This window comes from Macaca mulatta, chromosome 12 (assembly GCF_049350105.2).
Source record: "Macaca mulatta isolate MMU2019108-1 chromosome 12, T2T-MMU8v2.0, whole genome shotgun sequence".
NCBI lineage: Eukaryota > Metazoa > Chordata > Mammalia > Primates > Cercopithecidae > Macaca > Macaca mulatta.
Window position 1 is genome coordinate 94,295,874 of NC_133417.1, and position 15,773 is coordinate 94,311,646.

General features: G+C 36.8%; 1 long non-coding RNA gene across 1 annotated transcript in view; it reads right to left on the reverse strand.

Annotated features, from left to right (window-relative positions):
* Positions 1-477: 477 nt before the first annotated feature.
* Positions 478-15,773, reverse strand: part of LOC114671376 (uncharacterized) — a 125,984-nt gene continuing 110,688 nt past the window's right edge. The window contains exons 4-6 of the long non-coding RNA XR_013402078.1: positions 5,897-5,951; positions 3,988-4,057; positions 478-539 (exon numbers count right to left, since the gene is read on the reverse strand). This is a non-coding gene — a long non-coding RNA (uncharacterized LOC114671376). The remainder of the gene's footprint in view (positions 540-3,987; positions 4,058-5,896; positions 5,952-15,773) is intronic.

Here is a 15,773-nt window from a genome sequence, read left to right on the forward strand (position 1 = left end):
CAGTGTTACACAGAGCCAAAACACACACACACACACACACACACACACACACACAATATGTTGTTTTTGATACACAAATTAATGTCTTTTCATCCACCAATACCACTATACATTTCGTGTATTTGAGAAATTTACTTTAGGCACTTGGCAAGTAAGGACTTTAGTGCTAGAACCACCAATGCAGAATAGCAAACACAGTATGAAATCAACCGACACAAGCATTTACATGAAATTTGACTCCCTGATAAATCTAGCTTCATGCTTAACTGTATTTAAAAAAAGACTTGTCAAAATGCCAATGTATTTCTTTACAATATTTCTTATCTTAACTTTATCAAGACTAAGAGCTTTAATTATGAGCAATATTAATTAGCCAAAAATTTCTACAATTTCCTATCAGGTTTTTACTTTTTCATCTTTCTATTTTCTCTGTACGTGCCTGAAAACAGACATACACAGAAACAGAAGAAAAACTACATATGACTTACACAGACAATGTATGACATGCTTGAATTTTCTGTTTGGTCTTAAATTTTCTCCTGTTTAAAAAAAAAACAGTCATTTTATTTAAGGACAAAAATTTACCATAGTTCATAATTTGAAACAACCTTTAGATAAATTCTGAATTTATCTAAAGTTATTCTTTTAGATAAATTATTCTTTTTTTTAAGACAAAATTACTCTTTTTTTCATAAGGACAGAAATTCTCTGGCACATTTTATATACAGAATTATATGTTAACTACAGTTCTTATCCTTAGTAACCTTAAATTTTTGTGAAAACCACTAGGAAGTAAGAAATCCTGAACTATCGGATATTAGTATTTTATATTTGAGAACATTCTACAATTTTAAAAAATACTTTTCTCTATATCAAAACCTTTTTTAATTGAAAATGACCAGACATCCAAAATAATTTGGATGACTCATCATCAAAAATAATTGAGATTTTAAATTACAAAAAGTTCACCTACAAGCATTTGTCCTATTTACATGTACTCAATTCTTTCTCTTTTTTTTAAGTTTATCTGGATTACTTCTGAAAACTGAGATATTAGACAAAGCTAGCAGTTAGTTCCTTGTTAACCATTTCATAACCTGAGAATATCAGGTGTTCACCTAAGTAAGAACCTTAAATCCACGGATATTTTTGATAATAACTCAGAAGATTCAACTGTCTTTATTAAACTAACAACATTAAATTTGTCCAAAAACTCAAACAAAAGTTATTTGCGCCTTGGCTGGGTTTATAGTTTTATAACCTTCTGTGCCAAACCCTGACACCTCAAAATATCTAGCAGAGACAAATATAAAACCTAGACAAAAATGTATGCTGACAACTCCAAAGACATTTCTATTTCTACCTTAATAATTTTAAAGCCAGCTTGTTTATTAAAGAATTACTTAAATCATGTGAACTTGAAAAATATTTGGACTTATTTATTTAATTTATGACCCCTCTTTATTTATAAACCAATTTAGTAGACACAACATATAACATAATAAATGTACATACACATAAACACATCGAAATGTGTATACACACACATAAACAAAGATCCAATAGCTTTTACCTCAGAACTCCAGCCATGAGATAGCAATACAAACTCACTGTTTTATGAACATGTTTACATGGCTAAACTTTGCCCCAAGAGGTAATCCAATGAAGGATGTGAACAAGAATGTTAGATGAAACAGTTTCCATTGCAGTTTTATTTTTAAAGGCCAAACCTTCCCAGACTCCAAAAAACTCTGGGGTCAAACAGCATCACAGAAGAACCTCATGTACTAAGCAGACCTGACCCTGCTTAGAATAGCAGCATAAAAGCCTGGATACACAGAACTCCATCCCACTTTCCTGTTCAATAACAATGAGGCTCATGGAGATGCCAAACCGCCCCAGACACCAAGGAATATTGGGAACTATACTGATGCATGCACATAAACAAACAATCACCAAAGCACAATCCACCTGCTTCAGCAACAAGCAAGTCCCAAGAGTATCCAAACTGAAACAGTCAGAATGCTTCCTCTCTCCATTGGTTGGGCTTGTTCATCCTGCAAATGGAAATTCTTTTGGAATTCCCCAAACTGAGAAGAGCACATCCCCCTGTCTGGTACCCACAAAAGACACTAACCCATCCAGATGCAGATGTCAAATATCAAAGGCTACTCTTCCTAGGCAATTAGGAATACACAGAACTCCATCCCACTTTCCTGTTCAATAACAATGAGGCTCATGGAGATGCCAAACCGCCCCAGACACCAAGGAATATTGGGAACTATACTGATGCATGCACATAAACAAACAATCACCAAAGCACAATCCACCTGCTTCAGCAACAAGCAAGTCCCAAGAGTATCCAAACTGAAACAGTCAGAATGCTTCCTCTCTCCATTGGTTGGGCTTGTTCATCCTGCAAATGGAAATTCTTTTGGAATTCCCCAAACTGAGAAGAGCACATCCCCCTGTCTGGTACCCACAAAAGACACTAACCCATCCAGATGCAGATGTCAAATATCAAAGGCTACTCTTCCTAGGCAATTAGGAATGCTCTTGGGGCTGACAGCAGCAGGACCAAAGAAAGAGAGACCAAGACCCACCTCCGGCCAAAAATAGGCAGGTAGCTGCTTAGGAGGCCTTCTGAAACCCTTCAGGCCTGTAGCAGCCAAGCCACAAGCAATGTGTGCCTGGTCAGGGAACCAAAATGTGTTACTGAAACACCAGAGGTTCAGTCCGGGTCCTGCTACTTACCATACAAAAAAAACAATTTTGTAAGACAAGTATTGCCTGGAAAAAGGCTTTATGCATGTACTGCAAAAGGAATTATGGAGGGGTAAGAAAGAGGAGTTGGTCAACAGGTAGCAGGCAGTCAGTCAGTCAGTCATGACAGGTAAGGGGCTATGATTCAGTTCCTCTATATTATTTGAGAGGCCTGATTATTGGTCTTACAATTTTAGATGCATAAGATAAGACAAATGTAGCTCCTCAAGTTTTAAGACTGAGAGGGTCAATTTCCAACATCAGTTCTATGGAACAATTGGGCCAGTTTCACATTGGTATAAGTCAAGCAAGATATGTGTGGATGCAGTGGCTTTCCAGCAGGCAGCTGGACATAACGATCTGGAGTTCATGGAAGTGGTCTAGGCTGAAGATATGGATTTAGGAGTCTTCAGAACATAAATAGAGGCAGAAGGCCTGAAGGTGGGCTAAGATACGATCATGTGAGGGAGAAAATATAGCAAGAAGGTCACAAGACCAGGAGCAGAGCTCTGAAGGCCCCTGGTATTTAAGATTATACCTAAGGGATATGAGGAATAGCAGTAGGAGAAAAAGGAAGGTAACTTATTAGAGAAGTATCTCAGGAAAAAAAGGGAGAATTTTCAGGCAGGAAGGACCAGTCAAACAGTATTAATTGCCATAGAAGTGGGTCAAGTCAAAATCATAAAAATAATTATTGGATTTGGCAATATGGAGGTCATTGGGGAACCCACTGGTTGTTTCAATAGAGAAGGGGCAAGAACCAGATTGTAGAGGTTGAATAGAGAAGACTTGAGAAAATAAGATAGTTAATGTAGCCCAATTTATGCAAGCACTCCCATGAATGGAAGAACAGTGACAGAGCTAAGATAGTCAAAATGACACTAATACATTGACCTAAGTCATTATATTACATTACTGCATACTAGTGTTAGTTGACTGAGTGTGAATGAATAAATAAATATTAATTATAAAGAAGTAATTGACTTTAATAGAAAGGTAACAAGTTCTCCAACACTCCTTTCCAACTTAAGTTCATCAGCATAGTACATTAATATAATGATGACTAGTTTTAAAAATCCTGGATTATTTCATTTATGCTCATTTCTTGCCAAATGCTAGCAAATCCTTGCAATGGATACGACTAAAATCATGAGCAAGTATAGGCAGCTTGAGGCAAATAAAGAAAATTGGATTGGGTTCCACCTCAGGTTTCCAACCACTCACATGTATGATGTTGAGCAAGTCTCTTCATCTCTCCAGCTCTTAGTTTGCTCTCTGTATAATGGAGTATGGGCTAAACAAGGATAGAAAATAGACAGCAAGTCATTTCAGTAATTGTAAAACCTAACTGGAACCCCAGGATAAGATCTTTTTGTAAGGAAAAATTACCTCAATGTTCATACCAATTTTTGCTTTGGTTACATTTGGAGCTATGTATACATTTCACAAGATATATTCCATATCAAGCAATCAAAATCGTCACATATATATGACATGCTAAAAGCTCAAATCAAAAAAGCATTTTTAAAATACAAATCAGAAATACAATGAATTTGTTATTTGCTTTTACTATTTTTAACATTACATATAATTTAAAATATATATGACTATGTGCAGATATATTAGACACGTTAAGAAAACAGAAACCGAATTGTTTCCAACAGAGAGGATTTAATGGAAGAAATTGGTTTCCCAAGTGTCAGAAGGTTGTATAAGTAAAGTCACATAGAGGTAACTCAGGAAGTAGCTACAATGCCTGAGGTTAGGGAAACAAATGGGAAAAGATGGGGATAACAGGAGGAGGAGCCACCAGCCCTGGTGCTCTAAGGAAGAGGCTTGGGTTGGCTGCTTCTGGTTCTCTGAGGGAAATGTTCAGGCATTTCTGGAAATGCCAACAGGAGCTGGAGGCTGGAGCCACTTCCACAGTGGAGGCCACCACCTAACGCTTAGGAGAACTGCCATTTTAGAGTCTAAGACAGCAAGAATAAAACAAATTTTGAAACAGGAAGGAAGCCTTGTCTCCTCTTCCAATCCCCATTCCTCAGTAACTTCAAGTCTCTAATACTTTCAAAAAGCTGCCAAGGGAATCAGAGGTATGAAATCTGCAAAGTCACAGCCCTAGCATTACAAACTAGTGTCAAAAAAGGAGGACATGTTGCTGAGAGACAACAGGCAAATTACTTGCACAACTTTGCTTTTAAAGAAGAGTAAAGGTTAATTGCATTGTAGTTAATAGCACAAAAATGAACACTGAAGAAAGTATCTTGCAAAACGTCAGAATTATGGGGATCCTTACATGAACAAATAAGCACATATAAGCAGAAAAGAGAAAGCTGTCCCATGATTAGGAACAGAAAGCAGAAAGAGGGAGGTAAGAAAGAAACTAGGGACTTCATGGAAAAGATTTATATTAAAAAAGGAAAATGACACAAATGTTAAAATACAATAATCATAATATTAAAAGTTCTATATAATTAAATTAGGTTTCCGGTATAAGAAATTGACCATTACATTGGTGCCACAGGCCATCATGAAATGTCTAAAATCTAGGATTACTGGGCTTCTATGCTCATGGCATTTGCTTTGTCAACAAGTGCCCCAGAGTTAAGATAGACCAATAGTGACATCTGCTGCCATGGACTTATTTTTAAAAGGGCCAGTCTCAACATTTTCAAGTTAAGATTCCTGCCAAACCACTGGGCTTCTGCTGTGATGAGCCAGCATTTCTGGAACTCCTGTTTGTCATCTGTGCTATTAGAAGATTTTCTAAGGCGAACACAGAACATGGGAAAATGAGAGAATGTTTGAAAATGTAACTAAAACAAACAAAAACAGTAGTGACAGAGGGAGTAAGTGATGAGACAGAAACTTCAAATTGTCTTTTCACATCCTGTTTTTCCTTTGGCTAAGTAAGTCCAAATTAATCTTGCAGTTGTTAGCAAGCATAAGCATGTTTTCAGTGAAAAGAAGGATTAATTTAACTGTTGCCAGCTTCAGTGGATTCCAACCCAAAATTTAGAGCATAATATTTAGATCAGAAAAAAAAATAAAAGTCCAACGATCAAAGGAGGGTATGTGGGAAATTTTTAGAGCAACCCTTGCTTAGAAAACCACTTCCTAGCTAAGTGTTTACCTTGATTATACCTCCTTCAACATCTGCTGACCCTCTGCTTCTTCCTTTTTCTTTTCTGAAAGGTAAGAGAATGTAAGGTTTGAATAAAAAATATGTTTCTGATTTTTAAAAAAACATATTATCACCAGTGTAAAGTGGTCAGTGTGGCTCATTTATATGAACCCACAAATATTACCTCAAGAGAATCGTGGGTTAATTTATTTGCTCTAGAAAAAAAAATGGTAAATTATATGAATCTCTACCCCAGTTATGAAAGAAGATGAACAAAAAAGACAGATGTTTCAGCTGATGGAGAACTGAATTAAGAGTTCTGGGTTCCAGTACAAGGTTCTGACCATGCCTCAATGTGTCATCTTGAGGAAGTTACATAACTTCTCTGAGTCTTAGTTTTCTCTTCTGTAAAATGAAAGGATGAGGCTACATGAGGGATGAAAAAATGGGATGCAACTCATTTCCTTTCTTGGTTTAACTGGCAATAGTTGCCTATGAGTTAATTTCTGTAACTCATAAGCTGCATCCAGACTCCATGGAAAAGAGTGCTGACTGATTAGTAGGGTCTGCTGTGGACAACATAAATGTGAGCAGCTGCATACACACCACATAGATACCAATTCACAAACAAGACAATTTTTTACCTTTTCTTTAGCTGTAGATTCTGTTACCAGCCATCATTTTTAGTGCTTACTGTATTTTAGCTGTGCAAGATGCTCAAAGAACATTATTTCTAATCTTCACAACATTTTAAAGACAAGAAAACCAAGCCTCAGAAAAATTACATAATCTTTTCAAAGCTGTATAACATAGCTGGACCTAATTACTAACATAATCTCCCAATATACTCCATTATAAATAAAAACGTCTCATATTTTGGATCACATCCCCTAGCCCTCTCAAAACACAAAAGCTATATTATAACATAATTATGTCTTGTCAGATGATTCCTTAATATACCTGCATACCTACCTAAAGAAAGGATGAAAGTTTGGACATGAAATTTGGCTAGACCACATAAACATAAAGGGCAGGGGAGGAGACTTATGGCAAACATGGCTAAGAAAATGCTTTTTGATGGACATTTGGGTTGATTCCAAGTCTTTGCTATTGTGAATAGTGCTGCAATAAACATACGTGTGCATGTGTCTTTATAGCAGCATAATTTATAATCCTTTGGGTATATACCCAGTAATGGGATGGCTGGGTCATATGGTACATCTAGTTCTAGATCCTTGAGGAATCGCCATACTGTTTTCCATAATGGTTGAACTAGTTTACAATCCCACCAACAGTGTAAAAGTGTTCCTATTTCTCCACATCCTCTCCAGCACCTGTTGTTTCCTGACTTTTTAATGATCGCCATTCTAACTGGTGTGAGATGGTATCTCATTGTGGTTTTGATTTGCATTTCTCTGATGGCCAGTGATGCTGAGCATTTTTTCATGTGTCTGTTGGCTGTATGAATGTCTTCTTTTGAGAAATGTCTGTTCATATCCTTTGCCCACTTTTTGATGGGGTTGTTTGTTTTTTTCTTGTAAATTTGTTTGAGTTCTTTGTAGGTTCTGGATATTAGCCCTTTGTCAGATGAGTAGATTGCAAAAATTTTCTCCCATTCTGTAGGTTGCCTGTTAACGCTGATGGTAGTGTCTTTTGCTGTGCAGAAGCTCTTTAGTTTAATTAGATCCCATTTGTCAATTTTGGCTTTTGCTGCTGTTGCTTTTGGTGTTTTAGACATGAAGTCTTTGCCCATGCCTATGTCCTGAATGGTACTACCTAGGTTTTCCTCTAGGATTTTTATGGTATTAGGTCTAACATTTAAGTCTCTAATCCATCTTGAATTAATTTTCGTATAAGGAGTAAGGAAAGGATCCAGTTTGGATTAAGAAAATGTGGCACATATACACCATGGAATACTATGCAGCCATAAAAAAGGATGAGTTTGTGTCCTTTGTAGGGACATGGATGCAGCTGGAAACCATCATTCTTAGCAAACTATCACAAGAACAGAAAATCAAACACCGCATGTTCTCACTCATAGGTGGGAACTGAACAATGAGATCACTTGGACTCAGGAAGGGGAACATCACACACCGGGACCTATCATGGGGAGGAGGGAGGGGGGAGGGATTGCATTGGGAGTTATACCTGATGTAAATTACGAGTTGATGGGTACAGCACACCAACATGGCACAAGTATACATATGTAACAAACCTGCACATTATGCACATGTACCCTACAACTTAAAGTATAATAATAAATAAATTTAAAAAAAAAAAGAAAATGCTTTTTTCCAGCAAACAAACTGAATGTATGCTGAAAATTAAAAGTGACAAAGGAAGGAACAATAACTAAAAGTCATGTTTAACTTTAAAGCAAATAGAATTCTACACAAATGAAATTAGAGGGATACCAAATCCAAGTTGAAAAGAACCATAAAAACAGGATACTGTGTGTTGCCTCAATCTGGAAAGCATAGCTGACTTAATTGGTACAGTAATCTGGGGTGTAGCAGACACACGTGCATGTTCAATAAACACTATTTGATGGTGATGGTTTATAAGTAATTCAGACAATGGATTCCTAGTGAAAAAATATTTTTTGAAGTTTCTTTAACTTGATACAATATATTGTAAATGTCTTAGGTTATAATATCCAGGTAAAGTAGAAAACAAACACATGCTAATTTTTTATTAGAACAAACTAACTCTTCTCATCAGATAATAGAATCCTCAGAAGTTTTGAAAAGTAGCATCACAAAATTGGTCTATATTCACTAGTTACAAAATTACATACTGATGCTTTCAAAGTAAACACTCAAAAATTTACAATTGCCTTTGGAAAATTACTCAGCAATATGCATTAGTAAAAAAGCTTTAAGAAAACCAGATGCAAGAATGAACCCATAGCAGAAAAAAATGAGTGTTAGTGGTCAAATTGGATTTCATATCAAAGCACCTTGTGTTCCTATAATTAGCAGACTAATTTATTCATATTATAAACATTTATTCTTCACTTATCATGTACTCAGTACTCCAGCAGTCACCAAGAATACCTTTATAAAATAAAACAGTCCTAACTTTGAGGAGTAGACATCTAATTAGAGACAGGAATATAAATAAAATACAAAGTGACAAGTAAATCAACTGGATATTTGACATACATTACATTTGACATGTATTGATATTTGACATGTATTACATTTAAGGGAAGTAATTAATTTTCTCTCATGTGATCAGGAAAGGATCAGAAAGACACAGAAGTACAGGAACAAAGTGAAGATCAATCTGTTTCTTAAGACACTATTAATTGACATGTTGTTTACATAATACTAAAATAGTCAAAAATTTAAAATTTTAAGTCATAGACTTTTAAACAGGCCCCACTTATATACAAGAAAGCTCTAAAAAGAGTACAGTCAATAACCACATGAAAAATAAAATGTATATAATTACATAAAGCAAAGTGTTGAACTATTTTTCATCCCTACTATTCCAAGCCAATATCATTCCAAGGTGTGTGAAGTCCCATCATGCTATCATGCACTAAGAAAGTCAACACAAGAAACTCCTGCAGAGTGTTATTCCACATGGCTTTGTGACTAATTCTGTTTGTGGAATGAACTGAGCTGTGGTCATGGGTCACTTTCAGCCAGGCCAAGAGACTGTTTCCAGAGTGTAATTGTTCTGGGCATCCAGGCACTTTACAGCATGTTCCCAGTGCCTTTTGATACTTTGTGGCCAGGAGACTGCTGAGAAAATATTATTCACCAGATTTAGACTGGACTAGTCAAACTCCTGGTTATTACATCTCCATGTCAACACAAGCCATGTCTGCAACCAAATTTACCAGATGTTTCTAATTTCTCCACCTTCTGAACTACAAGTTGAATTTTTTTTCTGGCTTCGAAATATTTTAAACAAAGGACTTTCTGTGATGTCTCAGAAAAAGTCACAAAATTAAAACCCTGGCTAATATCAGAATAAGAGTCCTGGCTCTCCTGCACTGCCACAGGATGGGATTTCTTGCTTCTCACTGCCTATGACATTTTCTCAATGGGGTTTTTACCTATAGGAGTCTCCTTCACTCTCTGGAGATTCCCAAATGGCTAACATGTAGATAAACTTCACTAAATTCTGGAGTTAACTACACACCCTCTGTTGCTGTATTACCTAAAACAAATGCTATTTCAAATTAAGGCCCTAATATCTACATAAATCATAAACTCACATACCCTTTCAAACCAATCATTGCATTTCTAGAACATCATCCAAAGATTTTACACATCTTCACAATGAAGTTTTTGCAAAGATATTCATTACTACTTTGTCAAGACCTGGAATTTGGAAACAACCTACGTCTTTATTAGTAGGAAACCAGTATGATATTTTGTTCTATGCCCACATAAGGAATAATATTGAGACCTAAAAATGATTAGACAGTTCTCCAAATATATAGTAACATCAAAAATCTCCATAATAATTGTTAGGTAAAAAACAAGATAAAGAACTAGGTTGATATGTATGGGTGTGTATGTGTGTATAAATACACAGTCAATACTTACATACATATAGTAAATTTTGTGTCATTTTGAATTTTAATTTGCTGCTATGTACAAGTTTCTTTTATTCAAAAATAAATAAATTTGGGAGAAATAAAGAAAAATAAAAATAAACTAAAAGGAGATTTTTGAGGAAACCATACAATAAATTAATGAAAAGGGGGCAGGATGAAAGGAAGAAAAAAGGAAACAGAATCCTAGATTCCAAAACCATGGATGGATCTGTCTCTTTTTTATTATTATTATAGTTCTGGAGTACATGTGCAGAACGTGCAAGTTTGTTACATAGGTATACACGTGCCATGGTGGTTTGCTGCACCCATCAACCTGTTATCTACATTAGGTATTTCTCCTAATGTTAACCGTCTCCCAGCTCCCACACTTAGGCCCTGGTGTGTGATGCTCCCCGCCCCCCGTGTCCTTGTGTTCTCATTGTTCAACTCCCACTTATGAGTAAGAACATGCAGTGTTTGGTTGTCTGTTCTTGTGGTAGTTTGTTGAGAATGATGGTTTCCAGTCTCATCCATTTCCCTGCAAAGGACACGAACTCATCCTTTTTTAGGGCTGCATAGTATTCCATGGTGTATATGTGCCACATTTTTCCTTACCCAGTCTAAAATTTATGGGCATTTGGGTTGGTTCCAAGTCTTTGCTATTGTGAATAGTGCCACAATAAACATACATGTGCATGTGTATTTATAGTAGAATGATTTACAATCCTTTGGGTATATACCCAGTAATGAGATTGCTGGGTTAAATGGTATTTCTAGTTCTAGATCCTTGAGGAATTGCCCCAATGTCTTCCACAATAGTTGAATTAATTTACAATCCCACCAACAGTGTAAAATCATACCGATTTCTCCACATCCTCTCCAGCATCTGTTGTTTCCTGACTTTTTAATGATCGCCATTCTAACTGGCATGACATGGTATCTCATTGTGGTATTGATTTGCATTTCTCTAATGACCAGTGATGATGAGATTTTTTTTCATGTTTGCTGGCTGCATAAATGTCTTCTTTTGAGAAGTGTCTGTTCATATCCTTTGCCTACTTTTTGATGGGGGGGTTGGTTTTTTCTTGTAAATGTGTTTAAGTTCTTTGTAAATTCTGGATGTTAGCCCTTTATCAGATGGATAGATTGCAAAAATTTTCTCTCATTCTATAGGTTTCCTGTTCACTCTGATGATAGTATCTTTTGCTGTGCAGAAGCTCTGTAGTTTAATTAAATCACATTTGTCAATTTTGGCTTTGTTGCCATTGCTTTTGGTGTTTTAGTCATGAAGTCTTTGCCCACAACTATGTTGTGAATGGCATTGCCTAGGTTTTCTTCTGGGGTTTTTATAGTTTCAGGTCTTACGTTTAAGTCTTTAATCCATCTTGAGTTAATTTTTGTACAAGTTGTAAGGAAGGGGTCCAGTTTCAGTTTTCTGCATATTTTTGGCTAGCCAGTTTTCCCAACACCATTTATTAAATAGGGAATCCTTTCCCCATTGCTTGTTTTTGTCATGTTTGTCAAAGATGAGATGGTTGTAGATGTGTGGTGCTATTTCTGAGGCCTCTGTTCTGTTCCATTGGTGTATAGATCTGTGTTGGTACCAGTACCATGCTGTTTTGGTTACTGTAGCCTTGTATTATAGTTTGAAGTCAGGTAGCGTGATGCCTCCAGGTTCGTTCTTTTTGCTTAGGAATGTCTTGGCTATGCGGGCTCGTTTTTGGTTCCATGTGTAATTTAAAGTAATTTTTTCCAATTCTGTGAAGAAAGTCAGTGGTATCTTGATGGAGATAGCAGAGAATCTATAAATTACTTTGGGCAATGTGGCCATTTTCATAATATTGATTCTTCCTATCCACGAGCATGGAATGTCTTTCCATTTGTTTGTGTCCTCTCTTATTTCCTTGAGCAGTGGTCCATAGTTCTCCTTGAAGAGGTCCTTCACATCCCTTGTAAGTTGGATTCCTAGGTATTTTATTTTCTTTGTAGCAATTGTGAATGAGAGTTCACTCATGATTTGGCTTTCTGTTTGTCTGTTATTGGTGTATAGGAATGCTTGTGATTTTTGCACGATTTTGTATCCTAAGACTTTGCTGAAGTTGCTTATCAGCTTAAGGAGATTTTGGGCTCCGACAATGGGGTTTTCTAAATATGTAATCATGTCATCTGCAAACAGAGACAATTTGACTTCCTCTTTTCCTATTTGAATATTGTTTTTTCCTTTCTCTTGCCTGATTGCCCTAGCCAGAACTTCCAATACGATGTTGAATAGGAGTGGTGAGAGAGGGCATCCTTGTCTTGTGCCAGTTTTCAAAGGGAATGCTTCCAGTTTTTGCCCATTCAGCGTGATATTGGCTGTGGGTTTGTCATAAATAGCTCTGACTATTTTGAGATACGTTCCATCAGTACCTAGTATATTGAGAGTTCTTAGCATGAAGGGATGTTGAATATTGTCAAAGGCCTTTTCTGCATCTATTGAGATAATCATGTGGTTTTTGTCATTGGTTCTGTTTATGTGATGGATTAAGTTTATTGATTTGTGTATGTTGAACCAGCCTTGCATCCCAGGGATGACGCCAACTTCCTCGTTGTGGATAAGCTTTTTGATGTGCTGCTCGATATGGTTTGCCAGTATTTTATCTAGGATTTTCACATCGATGTTTACCAGGGATTTTGGCCTGAAATGTTCTTTTTTTGTTGTGTCTCTGCCAGGTTTTGGTATCAGGATGATGCTGGCCTCATAAAATAAGTCAGGGTGGATTCCCTCTTTTTCTCTTGTTTGGAATAATTTCAGAATGAGTGGTACCAGCTCTTCTTTGTAACTCTGGTAGAATTCAGCTGTGACTCCATCTGGTCTTGGACTTTTTTTTTGGTAGGCTATTAATTACTGCCTCAGAACTTGCTATTACTCTATTCAGGTATTCAATTTCTTGCTGGTTTAGACTTCAGAGGGTGTATGTGTCCAGGAATTTATCCATTTCTTCTAGATTTTCTAGTTTATTTGCATAGAGATGTTTGTAATATTCTCTGATGGTAGTTTGTATTTCTGTGAAACTGGTGGTGATAGCCCCTTTATCATTTTTTATTGCATCTATTCAATTCTTCTGTTTTCTTCTTTATTCGTCTGGCTGGCATTCTATCTATTTTGTTAATCTTTTCAAAAAACCAGCTCCTGTATTCATTGATTTTTGAAGGGTTTTTTGTGTCTCTATCTCCTTCAGTTCTGCTCTGACCTTAGTTATTTCTTGTCTTCTGCTAGTTTTTGAATTTGTTTGTTCTTGCTTCTCCAGTTTTTTAAATTGTGATGTTAGAGTGTCGATGTTAGATCTTTCCTGCTTTCTCTTGTGGGCATTGAGTGCTATAAATTTCCCTCTACACACTGCTTTAAATGTGTCCCAGAGATTCTGGTACGTTGTTTCTTTGTTCTCATTGGTTTCAAAGAACATCTTTATTTCTGCCTTCATTTCGTTTTTTTACCCAGTAGTCATTGAGGAGCAGGTTGTTCATTTTCCATGTAGTTGTGTGATGTGGTGCTAAGAAGAACGTATATTCTGTTCATTTGGGATGGAGAGTTCTGTAGTGTCTATTAGTTCTGCTTGGTCCAGAGCTGAGTTCAAGTCCTGAATATCCTTGTTAATTTTCTGTCTCGTTAATCTTTCTAATATTGACAGTGGGGTGTTAAAGTCTCCCACTATTATTGTGTGGGAGTCTACGTCTCTTTGTAGATCTCTAAGAACTTGCTTTATGAATCTTGGTGCTCCTGTATTGGGTGTACATATACTTGGGATAGTTAGCTCTTCTTGTTGCATTCATCCCTTTACCATTATGCAATGCCCTTCTTTGTCTCTTTTGATCTTTGTTGGTTTAAAGTCTGTTTTATCAGAGACTAGGATTGCAACCCCTGCCTTTTCTTGCTTTCCATTTGCTTGGTAAATATTCCCCCATCCCTTTATTTTGAGCCTATGTGTGTCTCTGCACATGAGATGGGTGTCCTGAATATAGCACACCAATGGGTCTTGACTCTTTATTCAATTTGCCAGTCTGTGTCTTTTAACTGGGGCATTTAGCCCATTTACTTTAAGGTTAATATTGTTATGTGTGAATTTGATCCTGTCATTATAATGCTAGCTGGTTGTTCTGCCCGTTAGTTGATGCAGTTTCTTCATAGTGTCGATGGTCTTTACAATTTGGTATGTTTTTGCAGTGGCTGGTACCGGTTGTTCCTTTCCATGGTTAGTGCTTCCTTCAGGAGCTCTTGTAAGGCAGGCCTGGTGGTGACAAAATCTCTCAGCATTTGCTTGTTGGTAAAGGATTTTATTTCTCCTTCACTTATGAAGCTTAGTTTGGCTGGATATGAAATCCTGGGTTGAAAATTCTTTAAGAATGTTTAATATTGGCCCCCACTCTCTTCTGGCTTGTAGGGTTTCTGCAGAGAGGCCCACTGTTAGTCTGATGGGCTTCCCTTTGTGGGTAACCTGACCTTACTTTCTGGCTGCCCTTAAGATTTTTTCCTTCATTTCCACCTTGGTGAATCTGAGAATTATGTGAATTGGGGTTGCTCTTCTTGAGGAGTACCTTTGTGTTATTCTCTGTATTTCTTGAATTTGAATGCTGGCCTGTCTTGCTAGGTTGGGGGAGTTCTCCATTCTCCCCAACACTTTCAGGTACAACAATCAAATGTAGATTTGGTCTTTTCACATAGTTCCATATTTCTTGGAGGCTTTGTTTGTTTCTCTTTATTCTTTTTTCTCTAATCTTGCCTTCTCGCTTTATTTCATTGAGTTAATCTTCAATCTCTGATATCCTTTCTTTCACTTGATAGATTCGGCTATTGATACTTGTGTATGCTTCATGAAGTTCTCATGCTGTTTTTCAGCTCCATCAGGTCATTTATGTTCTTCTCTAAACTGATTATTCTAGTTAGCAATTCATCTAACCTTTTTCAAGGTTCTTAGCTTCCTTGCATTGGCTTAGAACATGCTCCTTTAACTCAGAGGAGTTTCTTATTACCCACCTTCTGAAGCCTACTTCTGTCAATTCATCAAACTCATTCTCCATCCAGTTTTGTTCCCTTGCTGGTGAGCAGTTGTGATCCTTTGGAGGAGAAGAAGCATTCTGGTTTTTGAAATTTTCAGCCTTTTTTCAAATTTTCTCGCCATCTTTGTGGATTTATCTACCTTTGGTCTTTGATGTTGGTGACCTTTGGATGGGGCCTCTGAGTGGATGTCGTTTTTGTTGATGTTGATACTTTCTGTTTGTTAGTTTTCCTTCTTACAGGTCCCTCTGCTGCAGGTCTGCTGGAGTGTGCTGGAGGTCCACTCCAGACACTGT